Source organism: Rhinatrema bivittatum, chromosome 7, assembly GCF_901001135.1.
Source record: "Rhinatrema bivittatum chromosome 7, aRhiBiv1.1, whole genome shotgun sequence".
Lineage (NCBI taxonomy): Eukaryota > Metazoa > Chordata > Amphibia > Gymnophiona > Rhinatrematidae > Rhinatrema > Rhinatrema bivittatum.
Genome location: NC_042621.1, coordinates 128,421,742 through 128,445,604, shown reverse-complemented (window position 1 = coordinate 128,445,604; position 23,863 = coordinate 128,421,742). Strand labels below are relative to the sequence as shown.

Sequence of the window (23,863 nt, the reverse complement as noted above, 5' to 3'; positions counted from 1 at the left end):
ATGGCTGTCCAGGGAGGAGGGAGGGTTTGCATGGCTAAATCATCCTGCTATCTGGGGGAAAACACAGTTTAAGGTAAGCAAACTTGTTTTTTTCCATCGATAAGCAGACTTATTTAGCCAGGCTGTCTGGGAGGCCCAAGCTGAAGGTTGCTTGTGTTAACGATATTAAGTAGGAGGCCCCAAAAGTAAAAAAAAAAAAAAAAAAAAGTAAAAATCTGCCTGCGGCCCGGAAGACAGACGCTCAATTATACCGGCGTCCATTTTCCAAACCCGTGGCTGTCAGCGGGCTCGAGAACCGACGCTGGAAAAATAGAGTGTTGGCTGTCAAACCCGTTGACAGCCACTGCTCCTATCAAAAAGGAGGTGCTAGGGACGCGCTAGTGCCCCCAGCGCCTCCTTTTACCACAGGCCCTAATTTGCATAGGCCACCCTCCTGAATCACATGCCCAGGAGAGTGGCCTGTGCGTTTGCCGGCTCTCCCGCGCCTTTTTCTGTATCAGCCTGTCAATTAGCAACTCATGCTTGTGGTCAGCCACTATTTTTGTTGGACAGGATGCAATGCTGCTGATCCCAATGCACTGTCAGCTTGCTTGAGACAGTAGTGGGATGTGAAAGAATGAATTGATGACCACGTTGCTGCTTTACAAATATCTTGAATTGGTACATTGTGCATGTGCGCTAATGAAGTCGCTCTGACCTGATACGCCTTAATTGGATTAAGTAACACCATTGAATGTGATGTGTAACAGAATTGAATGCATTGAGTTATCCAATTGGATAGTGTCATTTTTAGACCGAACACTTTCTCTTGAAGATCATTGTCCTTACGAACACTGACTCAGAGTGCTATTCCCAACTTGTCCAGAATCTGAAATAAGAGAAGTCTAGGTTTAGAACGTCCTTGTAGGGGATCTGATGGAGTGTGCACTCTGATTAGGGAAGCTGGAACTCCTAACAGAAGTAAATCTGATATCTTGGAAAGGAGAAGTTGGAGAGTATCCTCAGATGCCAGGAGGAAAACAGAAATATGATGGCAGAAAAAGACAGTATGGCCCATCTGTCCAATTAATTTAGCATTATAATTCTAATCACTTCTTTAGAGATCCCCTGTAATTATTTCATGCTTTCTTGAATTCACATACTGTTTTTGTTTCCACTACTTCCACTGGGAGGCTGCTCCACATATCGACCACCCTTTCGACCCAGAGGACCCAGCTTGCTTTGCTGATGGGGGAAACCTCTTAAAGGAGCTCCTGCTCAACTCTACACCTGGAGAGCATGAAGAAGTCCTGCTCTGAGAGAAGGATTGACTGTGGTTCCTCAATCTCATGCAGTTCCTCAATTTTTGTGACCATGAACATGTGCAGCCACAATGATAGCAATTTGTTTAGTCGTAGCCAAGTCCAAATCAGAGATTTTGTCAGTTGATAATGGACATTTTCCTACTGCATATACACTCTTTGAAATCACTCATTGTGGGATTTTTGTAACTGGACAATCTATGAAGAAATCTTCATATCTGTTTCTTTTTTATGTAATACTGAAAAGTGCTGTTTGGGGGTTGGCCGAATGAAGCAACAAAATGATTGAGAAAAGGTATGTAAAATATGATTACAAGGAAAAATAATTCCTGAAGAGAAAGTGTACACAACTGTGCTGAGGCTTGGGCAAAAAAAGACTGAGGGACTTCACGAGGCAATGCCTGTGTGGGAATTCCTGCACATGCTCAGTAGAGCAAAAGCCCTATGAGCTTAGAGAGAAAGGTCCATTTGGTGCCATTGGATGACATCATCCATGTGTCATGGCTAATTCAGTGCCCTACTTGTTGTCGAAGAACTCAGAGTATCAGAGTTAGCCAGCTAAGTTATTCAGATAATTTCACCCTGCCCAGGAACATCCCCGATTTATCTGGCTAAATTTTACCTGAGTAAAAATTTAGTTGCTAGGCGGGGCAGGATAATTAGATCTCAGGGTTTGGCTGGGTAATATAAAAGTTACATGGACAAAATTCTCCCAAGTAAGGATCTGTTAGAGATGATAAATTACATTACTGTTATCAATATGTGAGTGTCCTGATGATGTCAAAAAGCAAAAGAACTTGCTTTGTTCTGTCAAACTCTGAAAAATGAACTCACAAATTAGTCCTTGATGAACTCCAAACCAATCAACTGGACATACTGTTTGTCACCACAGGGATGTAAAGTGGGACAAAGCTATCTCTTTATTACTGAGGATTGGATTCTGGCTGAGGACTTCAGCAGACAAGAACTGTGACAAAGGAAAATGGATTCTTACCTGCTAATTTTCGTTCCTGTAGTTCCTGTAGTACTAAGGATCAGTCCAGACTGCTGGGTTATGCCTCCCTTCCAGCAGATGGAGTCAGAGAAAAGCTGAAAAGCACCCCCAGATAACCCGGTTTGCCACCTGTGATCCTTCAGTATAATCAATATCAAAGCAGAATGAAGTAAATTTAAACAACCAATGACTAGATCAAGAGAATTTAGCTGAACAATAACCTGTGAAAACTATGTATAGGACAAGAGTACGGATTGAAATGCTTCCATGGATAAGCTTGCTTAAAAATCTTCAGATTAAGAGCATGCCATACTGGGTCAGACCAAGAGTCCATCAAGCCCAGCATCCTGTCTCCAACAGTGGCCAATCCAGGCCATAAGAACCTGGCAAGTACCCAAAAACTAAGTCTATTCCATGTTACCGTTGCTAATGGCAATGGCTATTCTGTAAGTGAACTTAATAGCAGGTAATGGACTTCTCCTCCAAGAACTTATCCAATCCTTTTTTAAACACAGCTATACTAACTGCACTAACCATATCCTCTGGCAACAAATTCCAGAGTTTAATTGTGTGTTGAGTAAAAAAGAACTTTCTCCGATTAGTTTTAAATGTGTCACATGCTAACTTCATGGAGTGTCCCCTAGTCTTTCTATTATCCGAAAGAGTAAATAACCGATTCACATCTACCCGTTCTAGACCTCTCATGATTTTAAACATCTCTATCATATCCCCCCTCAGCCGTCTCTTCTCCAAGCTAAAAGGTCCTAACCTCTTTAGTCTTTCCTCATAGGGGAGCTGTTCCATTCCCCTTATCATTTTGGTAGCCCTTCTCTGTACCTTCTCCATCGCAATTATATCTTTTTTGAGATGCGGTACTTGGATGCGGTACTTGGACGTGACTAATGCTAAAACTGCAGAGAGAAAAAAAACAAAACCAACCGAGTGGACTCTCCTGAACACTATACACCTGGGCGGGCGTCTGGACTGATCCTTGGTACTACAGGAACAAAAATTAGCAGGTAAGAACCAATTTTCCTTTCCCTGTACGTACCAGGATCAGTCCAGACCACTGGGATGTACCCAAGCTGCCCTAAATGGGGTGGGACCCGGAGAATCCTGCTCGAAACACACTGCTGCCAAAAGAATCAACATCTGGAGCCCGGACGTCTAAACGGTAATGCTTAGCAAACGTGTGCAAAGATTTCCAAGTAGCTGCCCTGCAAATCTCTTGTGGCGAAACACATTGGCTCTCTGCCCAAGATGCCGCTTGAGATCTGATCTAATGAGCCTTAAGACCATCTGGCACTTGCCGCCTGTGACATATGTATGCCGAAGCAATAGCGTCCTTCAACCATTGGGCAATAGTAGTCTTTGAAGCCTTACACCCTTTCTTAGGACTGCTCCATAAGACAAAAAGATGTTCTGACAATCAAAAAGCATTAGTCACATCCACTGCAGAAGTATCCTGCGGATGTCCAGTCTCCTCAAATCCTGATCCTGAGGAGAATTCCTATCCAAATCTGGAAAAGCTGGTAACAACTGACTGATTTACGTGAAACGCCGACACAACCTTCAGCAGAAAAGAAGGCACCGTCCGAAGCGAAACCCCAGAGTTCGAGATTCGCAAGAACGGTTCTCTGCAGGACAACGCTTGAATCTCCGATATTTGTCTGGCCAAACAGACAGCCATGAGGAAACCGCCTTGAGTGTTAAATCTTTCATCATAGCCCGCTTGATAGGCTCAAAGGGAAGACCACAGAGCCCACGGAGAACCAAATTTAAACTCCACAAAGGACACACTGCACACACCGGCAGGTGTAAATGTTTGGCTCCCTTCAAAAAACGCGCCACATCCGGATGTCCTGCAATGGATGTACCATCAACCTTACCTCTTAAACAGCCTAACGCCGCTACCTGAACTGGGAGTGAGCTATACGCCAGTCCTTTCTTTAAGCCTTCCTGCAAGAACGCGAGAATGTGCACAATAGTGGCCTGGTGCGGGGATACCTTCAACCCACTGCACCAGGAATCGAAAACCTTCCACACCCGAACATAGGTGAGAAGTAGAGGTCTTTCGTGCGCGTAGTATAATGGTAATCACCATATCCGGATAGCCCTTCTTTCTCAACTGTCTCCTCTCATAAGCCAAGCCGCTAGACAAAAGCGAGCCGCCTGATCGAAAAATACTGGACCCTGTCAGAGTAAATTCGGTAGGTGACTGAGATGCAAGGGACCGTCTACCGATAAATTGATCAGGTCTGAGAACCAAGGCCTCCACGGCCACTCCGGAGCTTCGAGAATAACCGGCCCCCGGTGGGACGCTATTCGCCTTAAGACCTTCCCCATCAAAGGCCAAGGAGGAAAAACAGAGGAGCGCATCGTGAGGCCACGGAAGGACCAGGGCATCCACCCCTTCTGACCCGTGCTCCCTTCTGCGACTGAAGAAACGAGCCGCTTTCGCGTTTAGCTGAGTCGCCATCAAATCCAGCCGGGGGGCTCCCCTCCAGCGAGTTGAGCCGCATCGCCTCCTCGAACAGTTCCCATTCGCCGGGATCTAGCCTTTATCGACTAAGAAAATCTGCCTGGACGTTGTCCACTCCGGCTATGTGTGACGCCGCCAACCGGAGCAGATTGCGTTTTGCCCAGACCATCAACTTGTCCACCTCTGCGGCCACCCCTTGACGATTTATGTAAGCCACGGTTGTCGCATTGTCGGATAGGATCCTTACCAAATGATGCTGGATTAGTGGGAGAAAATGGCGCAACGCTAGACGAACCGCCCTTGTCTCCAACCGATTTATGGACCACTTGGACTCCTGCGCTGTCCTTGTGCTGATCATGACTGACAGACTGCCCCCAACTGGAAAGGCTGGCATCCGTTGTCACGATCATCCACTGTGGATTCTCTAGATCCATTCTCTGCTGTAAGTGATCGCAGATCAACTACCATTCTAGACTGATCCTAGCTGAATCCAGAAGGGGCAACGGCAAGTGGAACTCCTCTGCAAAGGCCTCATATGAGCAAACGCCCAGGGAACCAACTCCAGAGTAGATGCCATAGAACCAAGAACTTGCAAATAGTCCCATACCTTAGGCAACGGAAGGGCCAAAAGACATCGAACCTGAGTCATTAGTTTGCCCATCCTCTCCCGAGGCAGGAAAAGCTTGCCTACAGACATATCAAACTGTACTCCCAGAACTTCCAACACCTGGGACGGTACCAATTGGCTCTTGGAGAAATTGACAACCCATCTGAGTGAATGGAGGCGATGCAAAACAGACTGCACCGACACCTTGCAGAGCTCTTCCGATTTCGCCCGAATGAGCCAGTCGTCCAGACAGGGATGAACTAAGATCCCCTCCTGTCGCAGACACGCTGCCACTACATAAGAACATAAGAAATTGCCATGCTGGGTCAGACCAAGGGTCCATCAAGCCCAGCATCCTGTTTCCAACAGAGGCCAAACCAGGCCACAAGAACCTGGCAATTACCCAAACACTAAGAAGATCCCATGTACTGATGCAATTAATAGCAATGGCTATTCCCTAAATAAAACTTGATTAATAGCCGTTAATGGACATCTCTTCCAAGAACTTATCCAAACCTTTTTTGAACCCAGATACACTAACTGCACTAACCACATCCTCTGGCAACCAATTCCCAAGCTTTATTGTGCGTTGAGTAAAAAAGAATTTTCTCCCATTAGTCTTAAATGTGCTACTTGCTAACTTCATGGAATGCCCCCTAGTCCTTCTATTATTCGAAAGTGTATATAACTGATTCACATCTACTTGTTCAAGACCTCTCATGATCTTAAAGACCTCTATCACATCCCCCCTCAGCCATCTCTTCTCCAAGCTGAACAGCCCTAACCTCTTCAGCCTTACCTCATAGGGGATCTGTTCCATCCCCTTTATCATTTTGGTTGCAACTTCTCCATCGCAACTATATTTGTTTTGAGATGCAGCGACCAGAACTATACACAGTATTCAAGGTGTGGTCTCACCATGGAGCGATATAGAGGCATTATGACATTTTCTGTTTTATTAACCATTCCCTTCCTAATAATTCCTAACATTGTTTGCTTTTTTGACTGATGTAGCACACTGAGCCGACGATTTTAAAGTATTATCCACTATGATGCCTAGATTTTTTTCCTGGGTGGTAGCTCTCAATATGGAACCTAACATCGTACAGAGGATATCTCCCCAAGGCCTACTGTCCAGGAGGGAAGGGTTAGGTCGGCCGTCATAGTTGGTGGTTCGATTATTAGGAATGTAGACAGTTGGGTGGCTGGTGGGCATGAGGATCGCCTGGTAACATGCCTACCTGGTGCGAAGGTGGCGGACCTCACGCGTCACCTAGATAGGATTTTAGACAGTGCTGGGGAGGAGCCGGCTGTCGTGGTACATGTGGGCACCAACGAAATAGGAAAATGTGGGAGGGAGGTTCTGGAAGCCAAATTTAGACTCTTAGGTATAAAACCTAAATCCAGAACCTCCAGGGTAGCATTCTCTGAAATGCTCCCTGTTCCACGCGCAGGTCACCAGAGGCAGGCAGAGCACCGGAGTCTCAATGCGTGGATGAGATGATGGTGCAAGGAAGAGGGATTCAGTTTTGTTAGGAACTGGGGAACCTTTTGGGGAAGGGGGAGTCTCTTCTGAAGCGATGGGCTCCATCTTAACCAGGGTGGAACCAGACTGCTGGTGCTTACCTTTAAAAAGGAGATAGAGCAGCTTTTAAACTAGAACAAAGGGGAAAGCCGACAGTCGCTCAGCAGCGCATGGTTCGGAGAGAGGTATCTTCAAAGGATACTAATGATGCATTAGAATTAGGGCATCCTGACAGTGAGGTTCCAATAATAAGAAAAGTATTCCAAGTGCCTGTAACTAAAAACTCACCTGAGCTAAAAAATTCTAACTTATCCCTATCAATTAAAAAGCAGAATGAAAATACAAACAAAAAACAAACTTTGAAATGTTTGTATGCTAATGCCAGAAGTCTAAGAAGTAAGATTGGAGAATTAGAATGTATAGAAGTGAATGACAGACTTAATTGGCATCTCAGAGACATGGTGGAAGGAGGACAACCAATGGGATAGTGCTATACCGGGGTACAAATTGTATCGCAATGATAGAGAGGAGCACCCGGGAGGCGGTGTGGCGCTTTATGTCTGGGATGGCATAGAGTCCAACAGGATAAACATCCTGCATGAGACTAAATGCACAATTGAATCTTTATGGGTACAAATCCCTTGTGTGTCGGGGAAGACTATAGTGATAGGAGTATACTACCGTCCACCTGGTCAAGATGGTGAGACTGACAGTGAAATGCTAAGAGAAATTAAGGAAGCTAACCAAATTGGTAATGCAGTAATAATGGGAGACTTCAATTACCCCAATATTGACTGGGTAAATGTATCATCAGGACTCGCTACAGAGATAAAGTTCCTGGATGGAATAAATGATAGATTTATGGAGCAATTGGTTCAGGAACCGACGAGAGAGGGAGCAATTTTAGACCTAATGCTCAGTGGAGCACATGATTTGGTGAGAGAGGTAACAGTGGTGGGGCCGCTTGGCAATAGTGATCATAATATGATCAAATTTGAATTAAGGATTGGAAGGGGGACAGTAAGCAAATCCACGGCTCTCGTGCTAAACTTTCAAAAGGGAAACTTTGATAAAATGAGAAAAATAGTTAGAAAAAAACTGAAAGGAGCAGCTACAAAGGTAAAAAGTGTGCAAGAGGTGTGGTCATTGTTAAAAAAATACCATCCTAGAAGCACAATCCAGATGTATTCCACACATTAAGAAAGGTGGAAGAAGGCAAAACGGTTATCGGCATGGTTAAAAGGGGAGGTGAAAGAAGCTGTTTTAGCCAAAAGATCTTCATTCAAAAATTGGAAGAAGGATCCAACAGAAGAAAATAGGATAATGCATAAATGTTGGCAAGTTAAATGTAAGACATTGATAAGACAGGCTAAGAGAGAATTTGAAAAGAAGTTAGCCGTAGAGGCAAAAACTCACAGTAAAAACTTTTAAAAATATATCCGAAGCAGAAAGCCTGTGAGGGAGTCAGTTGGACCGTTAGATGATCAAGGGGTTAAAGGGGCACTTAGAGAAGATAAGGCCATCGCGGAAAGATTAAATGATTTCTTTTCTTCAGTGTTTACTGAAGAGGATATTGGGGAGGTACCCGTACTGGAGAAGGTTTTCATGGATAATGATTCAGATGGACTGAACCAAATCACGGTGAACCTAGAAGATGTGGTAGACCTGATTGATAAACTGAAGAGTAGTAAATCACCTGGGCCAGATGGTATACACCCCAGAGTTCTGAAGGAACTAAAAATGAAATTTCAGACCTATTAGTAAAAATTTGTAACCTATCATTAAAATCATCCATTGTACCTGAAGACTGGAGGATAGCTAATATAACCCCCATATTTAAAAAGGGCTCCAGGGGAGATCCGAGAAATTACAGACCGGTTAGCCTGACTTCAGTGCCAGGAAAAATAGTGGAAAGTGTTCTAAACATCAAAATCACAGAACATATAGAAAGACATGGTTTAATGGAACAAAGTCAGCATGGCTTTACCCAAGGCAAGTCTTGCCTCACAAATCTGCTTCACTTTTTTGAAGGAGTTAATAAACATGTGGATAAAGGTGAACCAGTAGATGTAGTATACTTGGATTTCACCTGGAACTGGAAAGAAGCAGCGATGTAAGTGCTGCGATCCTTAGACCCGCCCCCCCATGACGTCACTAACATCGGACAATTAAGACAACCTCAACACCAGGCGTCACGCGCCGAAGGGGCGCCTCAAAGGGGCTCTCCCCTTTGTGCACCCCTTCGTGCAAACCTTTGTGTATATGTAAAAATGTATATTTATGTTTCCTTTGTTAACTAAGCTGTTTCATTGTATTCGACTAAGGAATTTTTTCCTGCTTTTTCTGTTTCACTGTAAACCGGCATGATTTGCATTTAATGCAAGAATGTCGGTATATAAAAGTTAAAAATAAATTTCACTGGGCAACAAATTTTCACAAAAGTCATGTTACGGAAATGAAATTAGTCAATTCTTATACATTTCCATGTGCTAAACACGAATGTAACTGTGAAAATGCAAAATTGGCTCTAGTTTTTTGTAATATGCAATAATATAATTACATCTTGAACTGTATGCCAATAGCTCACTGGGCAACACATTTTCACAAAAGTCATGTTACTGAAATGAAATTAGTCAATTCTTATACATTTCCATGTGCTAAACATGAATGTGACTGTGAAAATGCAAAATTGGCTCTAGTTTTTTGTAATATGCAATAATATAATTACATCTTGAACTGTATGCCAATAGCTCACTGGGCAACACATTTTCACAAAAGTCATGTTACTGAAATGAAATTAGTCAATTCTTATAAATTTCCATGTGCTAAACATGAATGTGACTGTGAAAATGCAAAATTGGCTCTAGTTTTTTTGTAATATGCAATAATATAATTACATCTTGAATTGTATGCCAATAGTAGGAGACCTACGGTTAATACCGTTTGAAAAATGAAGTCATAGACTACGTCTTAGATTTCTTTGCTTGTCTCTTGTACACCTGTTCGGGAGCATCTCTGCGGAGTGTCCAGCAGTAGTCAGCCAGCATGAATATTTCAAATGCACACCCTTTCTGACTGGGCTTCATATAGTACACTGCTGACGTCAGCTTACTCAGCAGCAGCATGGCAGTAGAACTGCATTGCATCAGAAAATGATGTAATAAACTCTGGATGATGTGTGCATGATAGTATTATGCAATATGATGCAATATTACATCATTCTAGGCTTATTTAAAGTCCTACTGGATAAATTTACATGACTAAACATAGAAAGTGAACTATATTAAATATCTTCAAAACTAGAGCCAATAAAAACTTTTCATGGTCATATTCGTGTTCAGCACATCACGATACTACAGAGTAGGACCTTTTTAGGTCAGTAACACTTTCATTGTTGCCCAGTCAGAAGGCATTTGACAAAGTTATTCATGAGAGGCTTCTAGGAAAAGTAAAAAGTCATGGGATAGGTGGTGATGTCCTTTCGTGGATTACAAACTGGCTAAAAGATAGGAAACAGAGTAGGATTAAATGGACAATTTTCTCAGTGGAAGGGAGTGGGCAGTGGAGTGCCTCAGGGATCTGTACTGGGACCCTTACTTTTCAATATATTTATAAATGATCTGGAAAGAAATACGACGAGTGAGGTAATCAAATTTGCAGATGATACAAAATTGTTCAGAGTAGTTAAATTACAAGCAGATTGTGATAAATTGCAGAAAGACCTTGTGAGGCTGGAAAATTGGGCATCCAAATGGCAGATGAAATTTAATGTAGACAAGTGCAAGGTGATGCATATAGGGAAAAATAACCCATGCTATAGTTACACAATATTAGGTTCTAGGGATGTGAATCGTTTTTCAACGATTAAAATTATCATCAGATAACTTTAATATTGTCTTAAATCGCCAAAGACCTCAATACAATAGGAATTCTAACGATTTATCATTAAAAAAATTGTAAATCGGGCTAGTGTGCACTAACGGGAAACTAACAGAAAATGATACAAATTGACACTTTTCAGGTCAGTTAAGGTCAGTTAGGAATGAATATGTATTCCTATTGGCTGGCTGCCCTCTTATTTATTGATGTTACCAAGGTTCACACTGAGGTGATGGTTGGGGGGATGGTAAATGGAAATGCACTAAATGGAAATGGAAACTCACGAACACTAACAGAAAATGATACAAATTGACACTTTTCAGGTCAGTTATTGGCTGGCTGCCCTCTTATTTATTGATGTTACCAAGGTTCCCACTGAGGTGATGGATGAGGGGATGGGAAATGGAAACGGTTGGTAGCTTGACAAAAAAAGTAATGTGATGATCATCACTCATGTGACTAGAACTTGTTTATTATTTTTGTTACCAGGCAGGCACTGGCAGGTGAAATGCTAGTGCATGTTGAATTTGCCAACCCCTGTGCATTGTAGAAAGGTGGTCCTGGAACTATTATACACACTTCAAATATATGTATATGGTAATTGTTGGTAAGTGTATTTTTGAAGTGGCCACACTGGCCAGTATGTTTACTTTCCCTCCAACTTTACTCACTAGCTAAGCTTTATAAGAAGGGCTTCTCTGCTTGTGTGTTGCTTTTGTTTGGTGTGAGGAGAGGAGAAACATCAGATCTTTATTCAATCTACTACATCTATTATATTAACCTACTCAATTTTTTTAAATGATTTATGATATCAGTGAATTAATAATTAATTACTAGGTGGTGGTGAATGTCTGACTAGGCTATTAGCCTAGTGTCACTGGCAAGGCTAGTGGCATTTTAGCAGAATTATAATTTATTAGTACTGCAGCATTATATTCAAGCCTAGGTAGGCAGGCAGTGCACCACTCCAGCAGTCACATCATTGCTTCCTGTGCATTGCATTATATATATAATATTATCAATCAATCAGTGTACTATTAGCTGCAGCTGGTGATTGATTAATACTGAAATATCAGTCTAATTACTAGTGTGTCGTCTTACAGTGCCAGTGTGTTGGCGCTGGACTTGCACGTGAGCCTTAAATTAATAAATCAATTGTTTGTTAGTAGTGCTAGTATATTAAAGTATAATATTATTTATTATGGGGTAGCCTAGTGTCATTGGCTAGTGGCTGGCTACTAGCCACGCCAGTGAGCCACTAGTCAGATTACTAGTCACACAGTGACCTGTCACTTGATTATATCCTTCCTATGCTCTGTCCAGGCAGACTCAGGTCCAGCGCTTACTTTGTTGGCGCTGGACTTGAGTCTGCCTGGCTGGTGGTGGTTAGTGGTTACAATTTATAAATCTCTCAGTATCAGGGGTAGTGGCTGGCTACTAGCCTTACCAGTGAGCCACTAGTCAGATTACTAGTCACACAGTGACCTGTCACTTGACTATATCCTTCCTATGCTGATTTGTTCCAAGATTGGTTCCATGTAAACTGCCCCCGGCAGTAGTTCTTACTGTTATTTGGAAACCGGAGTGATATGTATTGTATACAGGAACTCCCGGTATATAAAAACTATAAATAAATAAATAAATAAATGCTCTGTCCAGGCAGACCCAGGTCCAGCGCTTACTTTGTTGGCGCTGGACTTGAGTCTGCCTGGCTGGCGGACGGTTACAATTTATAAATCTCTCAGTATCAGGGGTAGTGGCTGGATAGTGGCTGGCTACTAGCCATGCCAGTGAGCCACTAGTCAGATTAATAGTCACTCAGTGACGTGTCACTGACTGACGAAGTCACTCACTAACTAACCCTTCTTTATATCTTATCTATTAGGTGCTGCTATCAGTACACTGCTGTGCCAGCTTACTTGTTGGTACTGGACTAGACTTGCAGCCATAAAGTTTTAAAATGTTTGCTGGTAAGAAGAAGAGTGCTACTGGAAAGAGAATTCCAGTCACTAGAAAAAAACTGCGATTTGATAATGATACCCCTTCTAATGCAGCTAATGTAAAAGTGCAAGGTAACTTGCAGGACAAGAAAGGAGCAAAATCAGGAAAGGTGAAAGTCAAATCTGTGCAGCGGCAGTAAAGTTTATTGATAGATGAAGTGCTACAGAAAGTGTTGAATAAAGAATCAGAGGACTCTGAGGAGGATGACAATGTTGATGATGATCAGGATGAGGAGAAGAACACCACCAATGACAATGGTAGTAATGAATCAGATGATGGTAGTCCGATTGCAAAAACCACTGCCAGTGCCAGTATCCTCTCTATTCCTAAACCAGTTGAAAATTGGCAGGTTAATACAACAACTTCTTCTGCTACTTCTACTACTACTACTACTACTATGACAACAATGACAAGAAATGTCCAGCCTAGAGTAAGGGACAGTAGAAAAACATCTAAGGTTTGGAATCATTTTAATGTTATGGAGGATTGGAGATGTGCTGAATGTATCCATTGTAAAAGGATGGTGAGCCGTGGAAGAAGTATTGGACATCTTACTACCACCACCATGAAATATCACCTTGAAAGAGAACATAGAGCACTGTTGCTTGCAGAAGAAGCTGCAGGGAAGCCACAGAAGGAAATTACTTCAGAAGATTGTGTGTATGTGAAGCAGAAGCAGTCTCCTTCTCCTCTTCCCCGGCAGCAGAGGAAAGCTACTATTGAGCAGATGGGGTGGTGTCCTTCTTCAGTTTCACAGACTAGGAAGCAAGTATTATCCAAAGTGGTGACACGACAAATTGCTGTAATGATTGCTGTGGATGATCAGCCACTGCAGATTGTAGAGAATGATGTATTTAAGCAGCTGATCCATCTTTTAGCCCCTGACTACAAAATTCCTTCAAGAACTACATTTACCCATCAGGTGATTCCTTCCCTGTACTCACAATGTCGTGCTGAAATGCAGATTGTGATGGCAAGGTCAAAGGGAAGGAGCATACATCTCACCACTGATCTTTGGACTAGTATGAATGCAATGCTCGCATATTTGTCTCTAACAGCACATTGGTGGCAGCTGGATGAGGCATTAACTGACAGCCCAAGCAGCAGTGGCTGCAGTAGCACCAGCAGCTCCAAAAAGCTTTCTCCAGGATACCGGTGGGCTTTACTGCATGCTCAAGTGGTAGACAGACAAACTTCTGTAAATATCTTACAGACAATTCAGGGGATGATGGAAGGATGGAAAGGGCTATTTAGAAGCAGTGATATGGAATGTTTAAATGGATATATCATTACTGACAATGCTGCCAATATGATTAAGGCTCTGGATGATGGTGGATTCAAAGGCATCCGATGCTTTGCACATACACTGCACCTGGTAGTGAGGGATGCATTGGGGCTAAGTGGCAAGGAAGTGCAAGGTGCTGGTACTAGTCAAGCCCTGAAGCAGTTGATTGAAAAGTGTCGCAAAATAGCTGGGCATTTCAATCGCAGTGTGAAAAGTGGGAAGGAACTCAGAGAAAAACAAATAGCAGTTAGGGCACCATTGCATAACCTTGTTCAAGATGTGCCTACCAGATGGAATTCCACTTATCTTATGTTGGAGAGGTTGTCTGAACAACAGACACCTCTGCATGATTTGGCAATGGAATCAGAAATTGGATTGGAAAATCCACTTGGATGTCAGGACTGGAAAACATTGCACAGATGGTGTATGTCTTCAAGCCTTTCAAAGAATATACTGATGAACTGAGTGCAGCTACAGCCACATTAGGTGATATCATCCCTGTAATATATGATCTGGAGCAGGTATTAGAGGAATTTCTGCATCAGACAGATTTGTCGAAGGAAGTGTTGCAGCTTGTGAAATGCTTAAAAGAGCAAGTACAGAAAAGGTTGAAACCTCTAAAGGAAAATGATTGCTATATGTTAGCTGATATGTGTGACCCACGTGTGAAAGGCAGTTTTGCTCTCAAGTGCAATACTCTTGCATACTGGAAAAATAAGTTGATTAAAATGGTTGAAAAGATTTAAACTCCTCCCACTCCATCCTGCTCAACTTCTTCCAGTTCCACCAGCTGCTCCCCTCTCATGATGACACCCCATTCTCCTCCCAAATTTCATCAAACTGGTGCTATTTCAAAAGCAAGAGCAAGACTTGGCAGAATTGAGACTGGTGGTGCTGCTGCTAACCAGCAGCAATACCTGCAAGAGAAGGTTGCAGAAATTCATGTGAAGAATTTTCTCTGAGCCAGTTCAGAGCATGGAGTCAGATCCCCTGAGATATTGGGCAGAAAAAGCTTCAATGTGGCCTTATCTTACCATAGTAGCACAACACTTTCTTTCCTGCCCACCCACCAGTGTGCAAAGTGAAAGCGTATTTTCATTGACAGGGAACATTGTGAGTCCACACCGTGCACGTTTGAATCCAGGCTTAGTAGAGGCATTGGTTTTCATCAAAATGAACCTTCCGCTGCTTGAGAATGTGAAAATTCGCTGTGACTGGGAGGAGGAGTGAGTCTCTTGTCTAGGATGGGGATGCAAGGTCATTTGGGGACGCAACAGGATGGAGCATTCAGCAGCAGCACTGCCTCATGATAAAACTGCCCCTGCCTCTTCACCTCAGGTGTCTGCTGTGCTGTTATCATCTATCTTGTCAGCTTAATGAATAAGGACTTTGTATGTGCAAGAAAGAAACCTAAGTTTGTGTCTATCAACTGTGTGCGCTAGTATTTAGCAGCTGTTAGAAAACAGGAAGTTAAAGTACTTTTGAGTTTTGACCATAGTCTCTCTAAGCAGTTAATGTTGTGTGTGTATCATACTAATATTTTAAATATCATGTAATATTTAAGTTGTATTATTTATATTTATATGTTATATGTTACTCATATGTTAAGAAACGCTGTTTAATGTAACGCCTTTAATGCGACAGTTATTGTTCTATGTAAACCGACCTGATTCGATATAAAAATCCGAAATAAATACTGTGATAGGGGCATGGTTTATTTTTCAGGCTGAGACAGTTTATAGCTCAGCTTACCAAACCGGTCCTGGGGATTCCACAGCCAGTTGGATTTTTAGAATATCCACAAAGAATATGCATGAGATACATTTGCATATCATGGGGACTCAGTATATGCAAATTTACAATATGCATAAAATCCGGCTGAGTGGTTATTTGGGAAACCCTGGTTTATAGGGGCCAATTTGTCTCACTCTCTAGAAATAAAGCCTGACCACCTAAGTTAGTGCCTAAATCAAAACCATCTCTCCACTATGTGTCATGAGTTTCTTAACCTCCCTGTGGTCAGTATTCAAAAGCTTTCTCTGGCCGAGATTTAAATATTTCTCCCTGCTGAGCAGATACATGTTAAGCTGAATTTTCAAGTTGCATTAATAAAAAACAGCATTTACGTGTTTAAATTGCATATACTTGTTTATATACTAGTACAACATGAGTAAATCTACACGTGTGAAAAAAAGGGATGGTCCAGGTGTTCCCAAGTGGAAGCCAACATTTATGTATGTCAGTCGCTATTTTATAAGAGATTTACTGTATGTGTAGATTTGGCAGCTTACTTAATATTTACTCTCGCTCTTTATCTGGAGTAAGTGATTGTATAAGTCTTAACAGTGAAATACTGACTAGGTCGGGGTCTGGGAGAAATGGGGGAAGCTGAGGCTGATCTTGATGAGTTGCAGATGGATTGGAAACTGAAAGACTAATTGATACACTGGTAATTTTATTGCTGTGTGCATGTTAGAAAATCTCTTGACAAGCACACATAAATCCCAATTTACAATAATTTTAATAATTGAGGCCACTACTATTTCTCAAATGAAAAACATTTTATTAACTACAAAAATATAACAAAAATAAACAATACTGTTAAAAATATAACTTTAAAATGACAAAATAATAAAATTAAAAAAAAAATTATGTGTTGTTTAGCACCCCACTCAGGGCTAATTTGGTACTCATTAGTACTCAAGGATGTGGAGAGGAAGATGGCAACCCGGGAGGAGGATCCTGCTCTGGAGCAGAGGGCACTGGCATCTCCTCCTCACGAGGCATCTCATGAGGAGGAGATATCTGTGCCCTCCACTCCTGAATGGCCTCCTCCATGGCTGACAGCCTCCTCTGCACATCCTTGAAATGTGCCCTGAGGCTGTTTACTCCCTGCAGGATCTCCTTCAGCATGCCAAACTGCGCATGTGCAGTGCATACGCAGCTTGGAGGAGATCCTGCAGGGAGTAAAGCAGCAGTGGTGCTGGTGCTGCTGCTGGTCCTGGCTGTGGCTGCCTCCATTCTTTCTTCACCACTGGTGGCACTGGTGGTTGTGGCTGCCTCTTCTTGCCCTGTAAAGAAATGTAAAAAAAATTCAACATAAGATATAGAACAGGTGTGGGCAGTTCCGGTCCTCGAGGGCCACAAACCAGTCTGGTTTTCAGTCTGGTTTTATCCCTAATGAATATGCATGAGAGAGATTTGCATGCACTCTGCCTCAGTTGTATGCCTCCCTCCCCTCTCACTGACTAATACCCCCTTCCCTCAGTCTCACATTCCTCCCCCATTCACATTTGCAGCATGTTGGTCAATGGTCAGGGCTCAATTATCTAATAGTATAATACCTGGCCCACCAGGGACGGTTCCCTCCGTCCTCCTCTGCTGACAGCTACTGGGCCCAGGAAGCCCCGCCTCGTCCCTGCTGGTGTGTGGTTCTGTACGAAGACACAGATCAAATTTCAGAGAACAACAGTTAAAATTTAAAAAAAAGGAATCTGATCTGACACAAACATTATTAAACAAAAATTCCATTACAATTAATTGAATAATATTTGTGTACTTGTTCTCAAAACAACCTACCAGGCAAAGGACGCGCTAAAGTCCTGCGGACCTCCTCAAGCCAATCACCCGCGTGAAGTCTCAGATGCCGACCTGAGAATTAGAGGTAGAAAGGAAATAGAATAACATTAATTGATTAATAAATTAATTACAAACACAACATGCCCTACTAGGTTATTTTTTTATGCAATATATAAAATTCAGTAATAAAAAAATACTTAGCTATCTTTCAATGTGGCATTCCAAATTCCCAAATACAAATCCCACCATTTCAAAATGATAAATAAATATAAATAATATACCACTAGTTAACATTATCTCTCACCTTTCTTCTTGAGATCTTTGATCTCACACGGGTAAGAGGCTCTCCGGCAGAACTCCTCCTGGAGAGCCACCCAGGCAGCAGACTCCCTTTGAAGGTTAGGCCTGCTGCCTGAGGGGGTGTAGAGATTCTCCTCATCCAGGAGGAGTAGCCGGGCTAGGAGGTCCACATCTGCCTGTGTGAACCGGGGCTTCCTGGACCTAGTATCATCAGCTGCCTTTGAGGAGGACGGTTGGGCTGACTCCCTATCAAGATCCATCTACAATGAGAAAATAAAAAAGAAGATGAAAAAACGTAAGTTCAGAAGCTCAGAATGCAAAGGGCTGAAGTATCCCACCCTTCACATCCCTTCCCCCCCCCCCCTGCTGGTATATGGGAAAGAGAAGGGGTGGGGGAGGTGAAGGGGCAAGCAGTCCCACTCCCTGGTCTCTGAAGGACAGATCTCTTCAGAAAATCAGAGCTGAATGCAGGGGCTGTCTTCCCCTTCACATCCCTCCCCCCCCACTGCTGATATATGGGAGAGGGAAGGGGAGGGGGTGGGGGAGGTGAAGGGGCAAGCAGTCCCTCTCCCTGGTCTCTGAAGGACAGATCTCTTCAGAAAATCACAGCTGCTAAATGCAGGGGCTGTCTCCCCCTTCACATCCCTCTCCCCCCCCCCCCCCACTGCTGGTATATAGGAGAGGGAAGGGGAGAGGGAGAGGCAAGCAGCCCCACTCCCTGGTCTCTGAAGGACAGATCTCTTCAGAAAATTAGAGCTGAATGCAGGGGCTGTCTCCCCCTTCACATCCCTCTCCCCCCCCACTGCTGGTATCTGGGAGAGAGAAGGGGAAAGGGAGAGGGTGGGGGAGGTGAAGGGGCAAGCAGCCCCACTCCCTGGTCTCTGAAGGACAGATCTCTTCAGAAAATCAGAGCTGCTGAATGCAGGGGCTGTCTCCCCCTTCACATCCCTCCCTCCCCCCCCCCCCCACTGCTGGTATATGGGAGAGGGAAGGGGAGGGGGTGGGGGAGGTGAAGGGGCAAGCAGCCCCACTCCCTGGTCTCTGAAGGACAGATCTCTTCAGAAAATCAGAGCTGCTTAATGCAGGGGCTGTCTCCCCCTTCACATCCCTCCCTCCCCCCCCACTGCTGGTATACGGGAGGGGGAGGGGGAGGGGAAGGTGCAAGCAGCCCCACTCCCTGGTCTCTGAAGGACAGATCTCTTCAGAAAATCAGAGCTGAATGCAGGGGCTGTCTCCCCCTTCACACACACCCCCACACACACTGTGCTCAAGTTTGCAGTTCCTGTGTTAAACTAAACTTCTTTTTTTTCACTAGCGTAGCATAAAATAAAATGAAGTACTTTGTGTATTAAACTAAGGAAACTTTACATAAAATGAAATTAAGTACTTCTCTAATATGCTACTTTAGTGAAACAAAACATTTAATAAAGAAACTTGCAACCTGAGCTTCAAAACATTAACATACTATAAGAAAAACTACACAAAAAAGTTTATTATTAATTTATTATACTTACAATGGTTAAATTTACAGAGCAGGCTGTTACACTGTTCTACTATAGTACTGAGTGAGTGCTTGCACTACTTCCTGGCACCTGCTGCTAGCACTTTCTCTTGTGGCAGTGGCTAATGGCTGGCTAGTGGCTACTGCGTGCTTATCTGGTATCAAAATGGCGACGGGGAACAGCACCAAGCATGCGCGGGTTAGTGCACACTAACTCCCGTTAGTGCGCACTAACCGGAAAAAACGATTTTTTAGCTAAAAAATCGTGCCAAACACGATTTTCTTCTCCTGCCAGCTGATTTCGATCGTTAAAATGATCGGGCACACGATTCACATCTCTATTAGGTTCCATATTAGGTGCTACTACCCAAGAAAGAGATCTAGGCGTCATAGTGGATAACACATTGAAATCGTCGGTTCAGTGTGCTGCGGCAGTCAAAAAAGCAAACAATGTTGGGAATTATTAGAAAGGGAATGGTGAATAAAACGGAAAATGTCATAATGCCTCTGTATCGCTCCATGGTGAGACCGCACCTTGAATATTGTGTACAATTCTGGTCGCCGCATCTCAAAAAAGATATAATTGCGATGGAGAAGGTAAAGAGAAGGGCTACCAAAATGATAAGGGGAATGGAACAGCTCCCCTATGAGGAAAGACTAAAGAGGTTAGGACTTTTCAGCTTGGAGAAGAGACGGCTGAGGGGGGATATGATAGAGGTGTTTAAAATCATGCGAGGTCTAGAATGGGTAGATGTGCATCGGTTTTTCACTCTTTCGGATAATAAAAAGACTAGGGGGCACTCCATGAAGTTAGCATGTGGCACTTTTAAAACTAATCGGAGAAAGTTCTTTTTCACTCAATGCACAATTAAACTCTGGCATTTGTTGCCAGAGGATGTGATTAGTGCAGTTAGTATAGCTGTGTTTAAAAAAGGATTGGATAAGTTCTTGGATGAGAAGTCCATTACCTGCTATTAATTAAGTTGACTTATATAATAACCACCGCTATTGGCAACGGTAATATGGAATAGACTTAGTTTTTGGGTTCTTGCCAGGTTCTCATGGCCTGGATTGGCCACTGTTGGAAACAGGATGCTGGGCTTGATGGACCCTTGGTCTGACCCAGTATGGCATATTCTTATGTTCTTACAGCAAGGGTTATTTTCCCTATATGCAACACCTTGCACTTGTCCGCATTAAATTTCATCTGCCATTTGGATGCCCAATCTTCCAGTCTTGCAAGGTCTCCTGTAATGTATCTCAATCCACTTTTGATTTAACTACTCTGAATAATTTTGTATCATCCGCAAATTTGATAACCTCACTCATCGTATTCCTTTCCAGATCATTTATATATATTGAAAAGCACTGGTCCAAGTACAGATCCCTGAGGCACTCCATTGAGAAGATTCACCATTTAATCCTACTCTGTTTCCTGTCTTTTAACCAGTCTGTAATCCATGAAAGGACATCACCTCCTATCCCATGACTTTTTAGTTTTTTTAGAAGCCTCTCATGAGGGACTTTGGTGAAGACTCGGGGAGCCGTCGCTAAACCAAATGGCAGTGCACAAAACTGGTAATGCTCACCCAAGACCATGAACCGCAGAAACCTTCAATGATGTTCTTGGATTCCTATGTGAAGGTAAGCCTCAGTCATATCCAAAGAAGCCAAAAATTCGCCTTTGTGGACGGCCGCAATGACAGACCTCAATGTCTCCATTCGAAAACAAGGGACCCGTAGTGCTCTGTTGACCTTTTTTAAATTCCAATATCGGCCGGAAGGAGCCTTCCTTCTTGAGGACTATGAAATAAATGGAGTACCTGCCGGTCTGACATTCGTTCGGTGGCACCGGGACAACCGCTCCCAGAGCCTTGAGCCGAGACAGGGTTTGGAAAAATGACCTGTTGCTTTGCCTGAGACCCGCAAGGAGACACCAGGAACAGATCCCGAAGCAGGCAAGCAAAATCCAAAGCGTAACAGTGTTCTATGATATCTAGAACCCATTGGTCCGAAGAAATCTTGACCCATTTCCTTGCGAAACAGGGAGAGACTACCACCGATCTCGGGAACGGAGGAATGGGCCGGCGCACCTTCATTGGGAAGCCTTGTTGGAGGAAAATTCTTGGGAGGATCCTTCACGCTGAGGCCATCTACCACGAACGGAATGAGCCCAAGCCTGAGACCTTGCCGACAACGGCCGAGGGGCAAAAAACGAGCCCTTACCCATACGAAAAAGGCGCTGACCCCGAAAATGACCCTGGATCGCACCAAAAGGGCAAGACAGCCTGGGCTTGTTCTCCGGGAGCTTGTAAACCTTATTGTCCCCTAAGGACTTAACCAGTTGTTCCAGATCATCTCCAAATAACAGCTTTCCTCTAAACGGAAAGGCACTCAGCTGAGTCTTAGAAGAGAGTTCACCCGACCAATTGTGGAGCCAAAGAAGCCTCCTTGTCGAAACTGCCGAGGACATCGTACGCGCAGAAGTACGAAGAAGATCGTACAAAGCGTCTGCTGTATAAGCAACTGCCGCTTCCATGCGGTCGGCCTCTTCTGCCTCCGCCGGAGGGAGCTCTTGAGTTGTGAGTAATTGCTGAACCCATCTAAGGGTAGCTCTCTGCATGAGACTACTACAGACTGCCGCCTTAACTCTGAGGGCCGATACGTCAAATATCCACTTAAGTAAACCTCCAGCTTTCTATCCTGGAGGTCCTTGAGAGCTGCTCCTCCCATTACCGGAACCGTGGTGTGCTTGGCGATGGCTGACACAGCCACATCCACCTTAGGGATGGCTGATAAAGTTTTTCCATGGCCCTACTATCCCTTAGGGTGGTTTCAGGCGCATCCCATTCCCGAGTCATAAGCTGTAAAAGCATTGGGTGGAAAGGAAAAAGTTCTAGGAAGGGCCCGCAGGCCCAACAAAACAGGATCCCCCTGAAGAAGGATCCGTCACCAGCTGCGGAGCCTGAATATCTAGTTCCTGTAGCACATGAGGAATCAAAGGGTCTAGCTCCTCCTTACTAAATAATCGGAGCACCCGCGGATCATCCCCCTCCACCGGAGCGGCATTGTCAACATCATGGCTCGTATCCACCGGGGAGGGGTCCGGAATCACGGACCCTGGAGGAGTGGAAGGCGCCGGTAGCTCAGAGTCAGGAGCAGGACGGAAAGGCTGGGTCCTAGGAGCCCCTTGATCCTCCGCAGGCCTGGGGATCTTAGCAGGAGGAGAAGGCAGACTTGCCCATCCAAGTCTGCCTCAGCCTCCATATAAGCTTTGTGAAGCAGTAAAATAAACTGAGAAGAAAATGGGTGCTGTCTCTTTAAGGGCCCCCGGAGTCACGGCAGGAGGAGGAGAAGAATCATGTCCCAAATCGCGAGGCCTTTGGGGGCTTAACGTAGGTGGAGAAATCGGCGGGAAATCCCCTCCCCCTGAGCCCTGTGCATCGGAGCCCTGCGCAGCAGCGGGGCCGGAATCGGGCAAAATGGCCGCTGTTCTCGCACTTGTCGGGGACGGGGCAGGCCTCTCTCCTTGTGAACTGTCTGACTGCGGCCTAAGCCACGTGATCGTGGCAACGCTGATCTTTTCCCTGCAATCGGCAGCTGCGAAGGCCCCTCGCCCCCAGGGATACAGCGAGAGCAGAGGCCTTCACGAGAGAGCCACGCTGCCGGCTCTCCACATGCTGCACATCGCGATCCTCGCGGCATGGCAATCTAAGCCGAAAGTAGAAATTCAGCAAAGTGAAGCAATTCACCCCCTCTGGAGCCCCGGGAGATTTCAGCAGGCTCGCTCTGTTTAAAAGGCTTATCCTTTGTCTTTTATTTATGTATTTATTTTTTCTTTTTCAGAGCTATTCAACCAGGGGAATGTACATCCCTGGGCTTAATATATAATTTGTAGCTTCCACCAGAGGAATTAAGATATGTCTGGCACTTGGGGGGAGGGGGGGGGGTAGGGACCGGCCCACTGGTAAATCCCCCCCAACTCACCAGGCTGCGTTAATATTCTCCAGGAATTAAGGCCAAGGGCAGGAGCCCAGCCTTGCCCACTATTACAAAGTGATCTCAGTCTTCCCTTATTTTATTTTATTTTTTTTTTACTATTTACTACAAGTTGATCTAGTCAAAGGTACTAAGGTTAGGACACCCCCTTCACTTATTAAGCAATCAAATAAAGAATTTTGCAAGGATCAGGACTGCAAGTTATGCTATCCTTCATCTGCTGGAGTCAGAGAAATACTGGGGGATTGCAGGTGGCACACAGCTTTTCTCTGACTCCCATCTGCTGAAAGGGAGGCATAACCCAGCGGTCTGGACTGATCCTGGTACATACAGGGAACTGTCTCGTGGTTTTGTGCATCAGCTAAGAGACTCCTGAAGGATGTGGTACTTGCTCACTCTAGAAATTGATC

At 44.1% G+C, this 23,863-nt stretch overlaps 1 protein-coding gene across 1 annotated transcript in view; it reads right to left on the bottom strand.

Annotated features, from left to right (window-relative positions):
* CUEDC2 (CUE domain containing 2) overlaps window positions 1–23,863 on the bottom strand; it is a 108,972-nt gene that overhangs the window by 32,808 nt on the left and 52,301 nt on the right. The window lies entirely within an intron of this gene.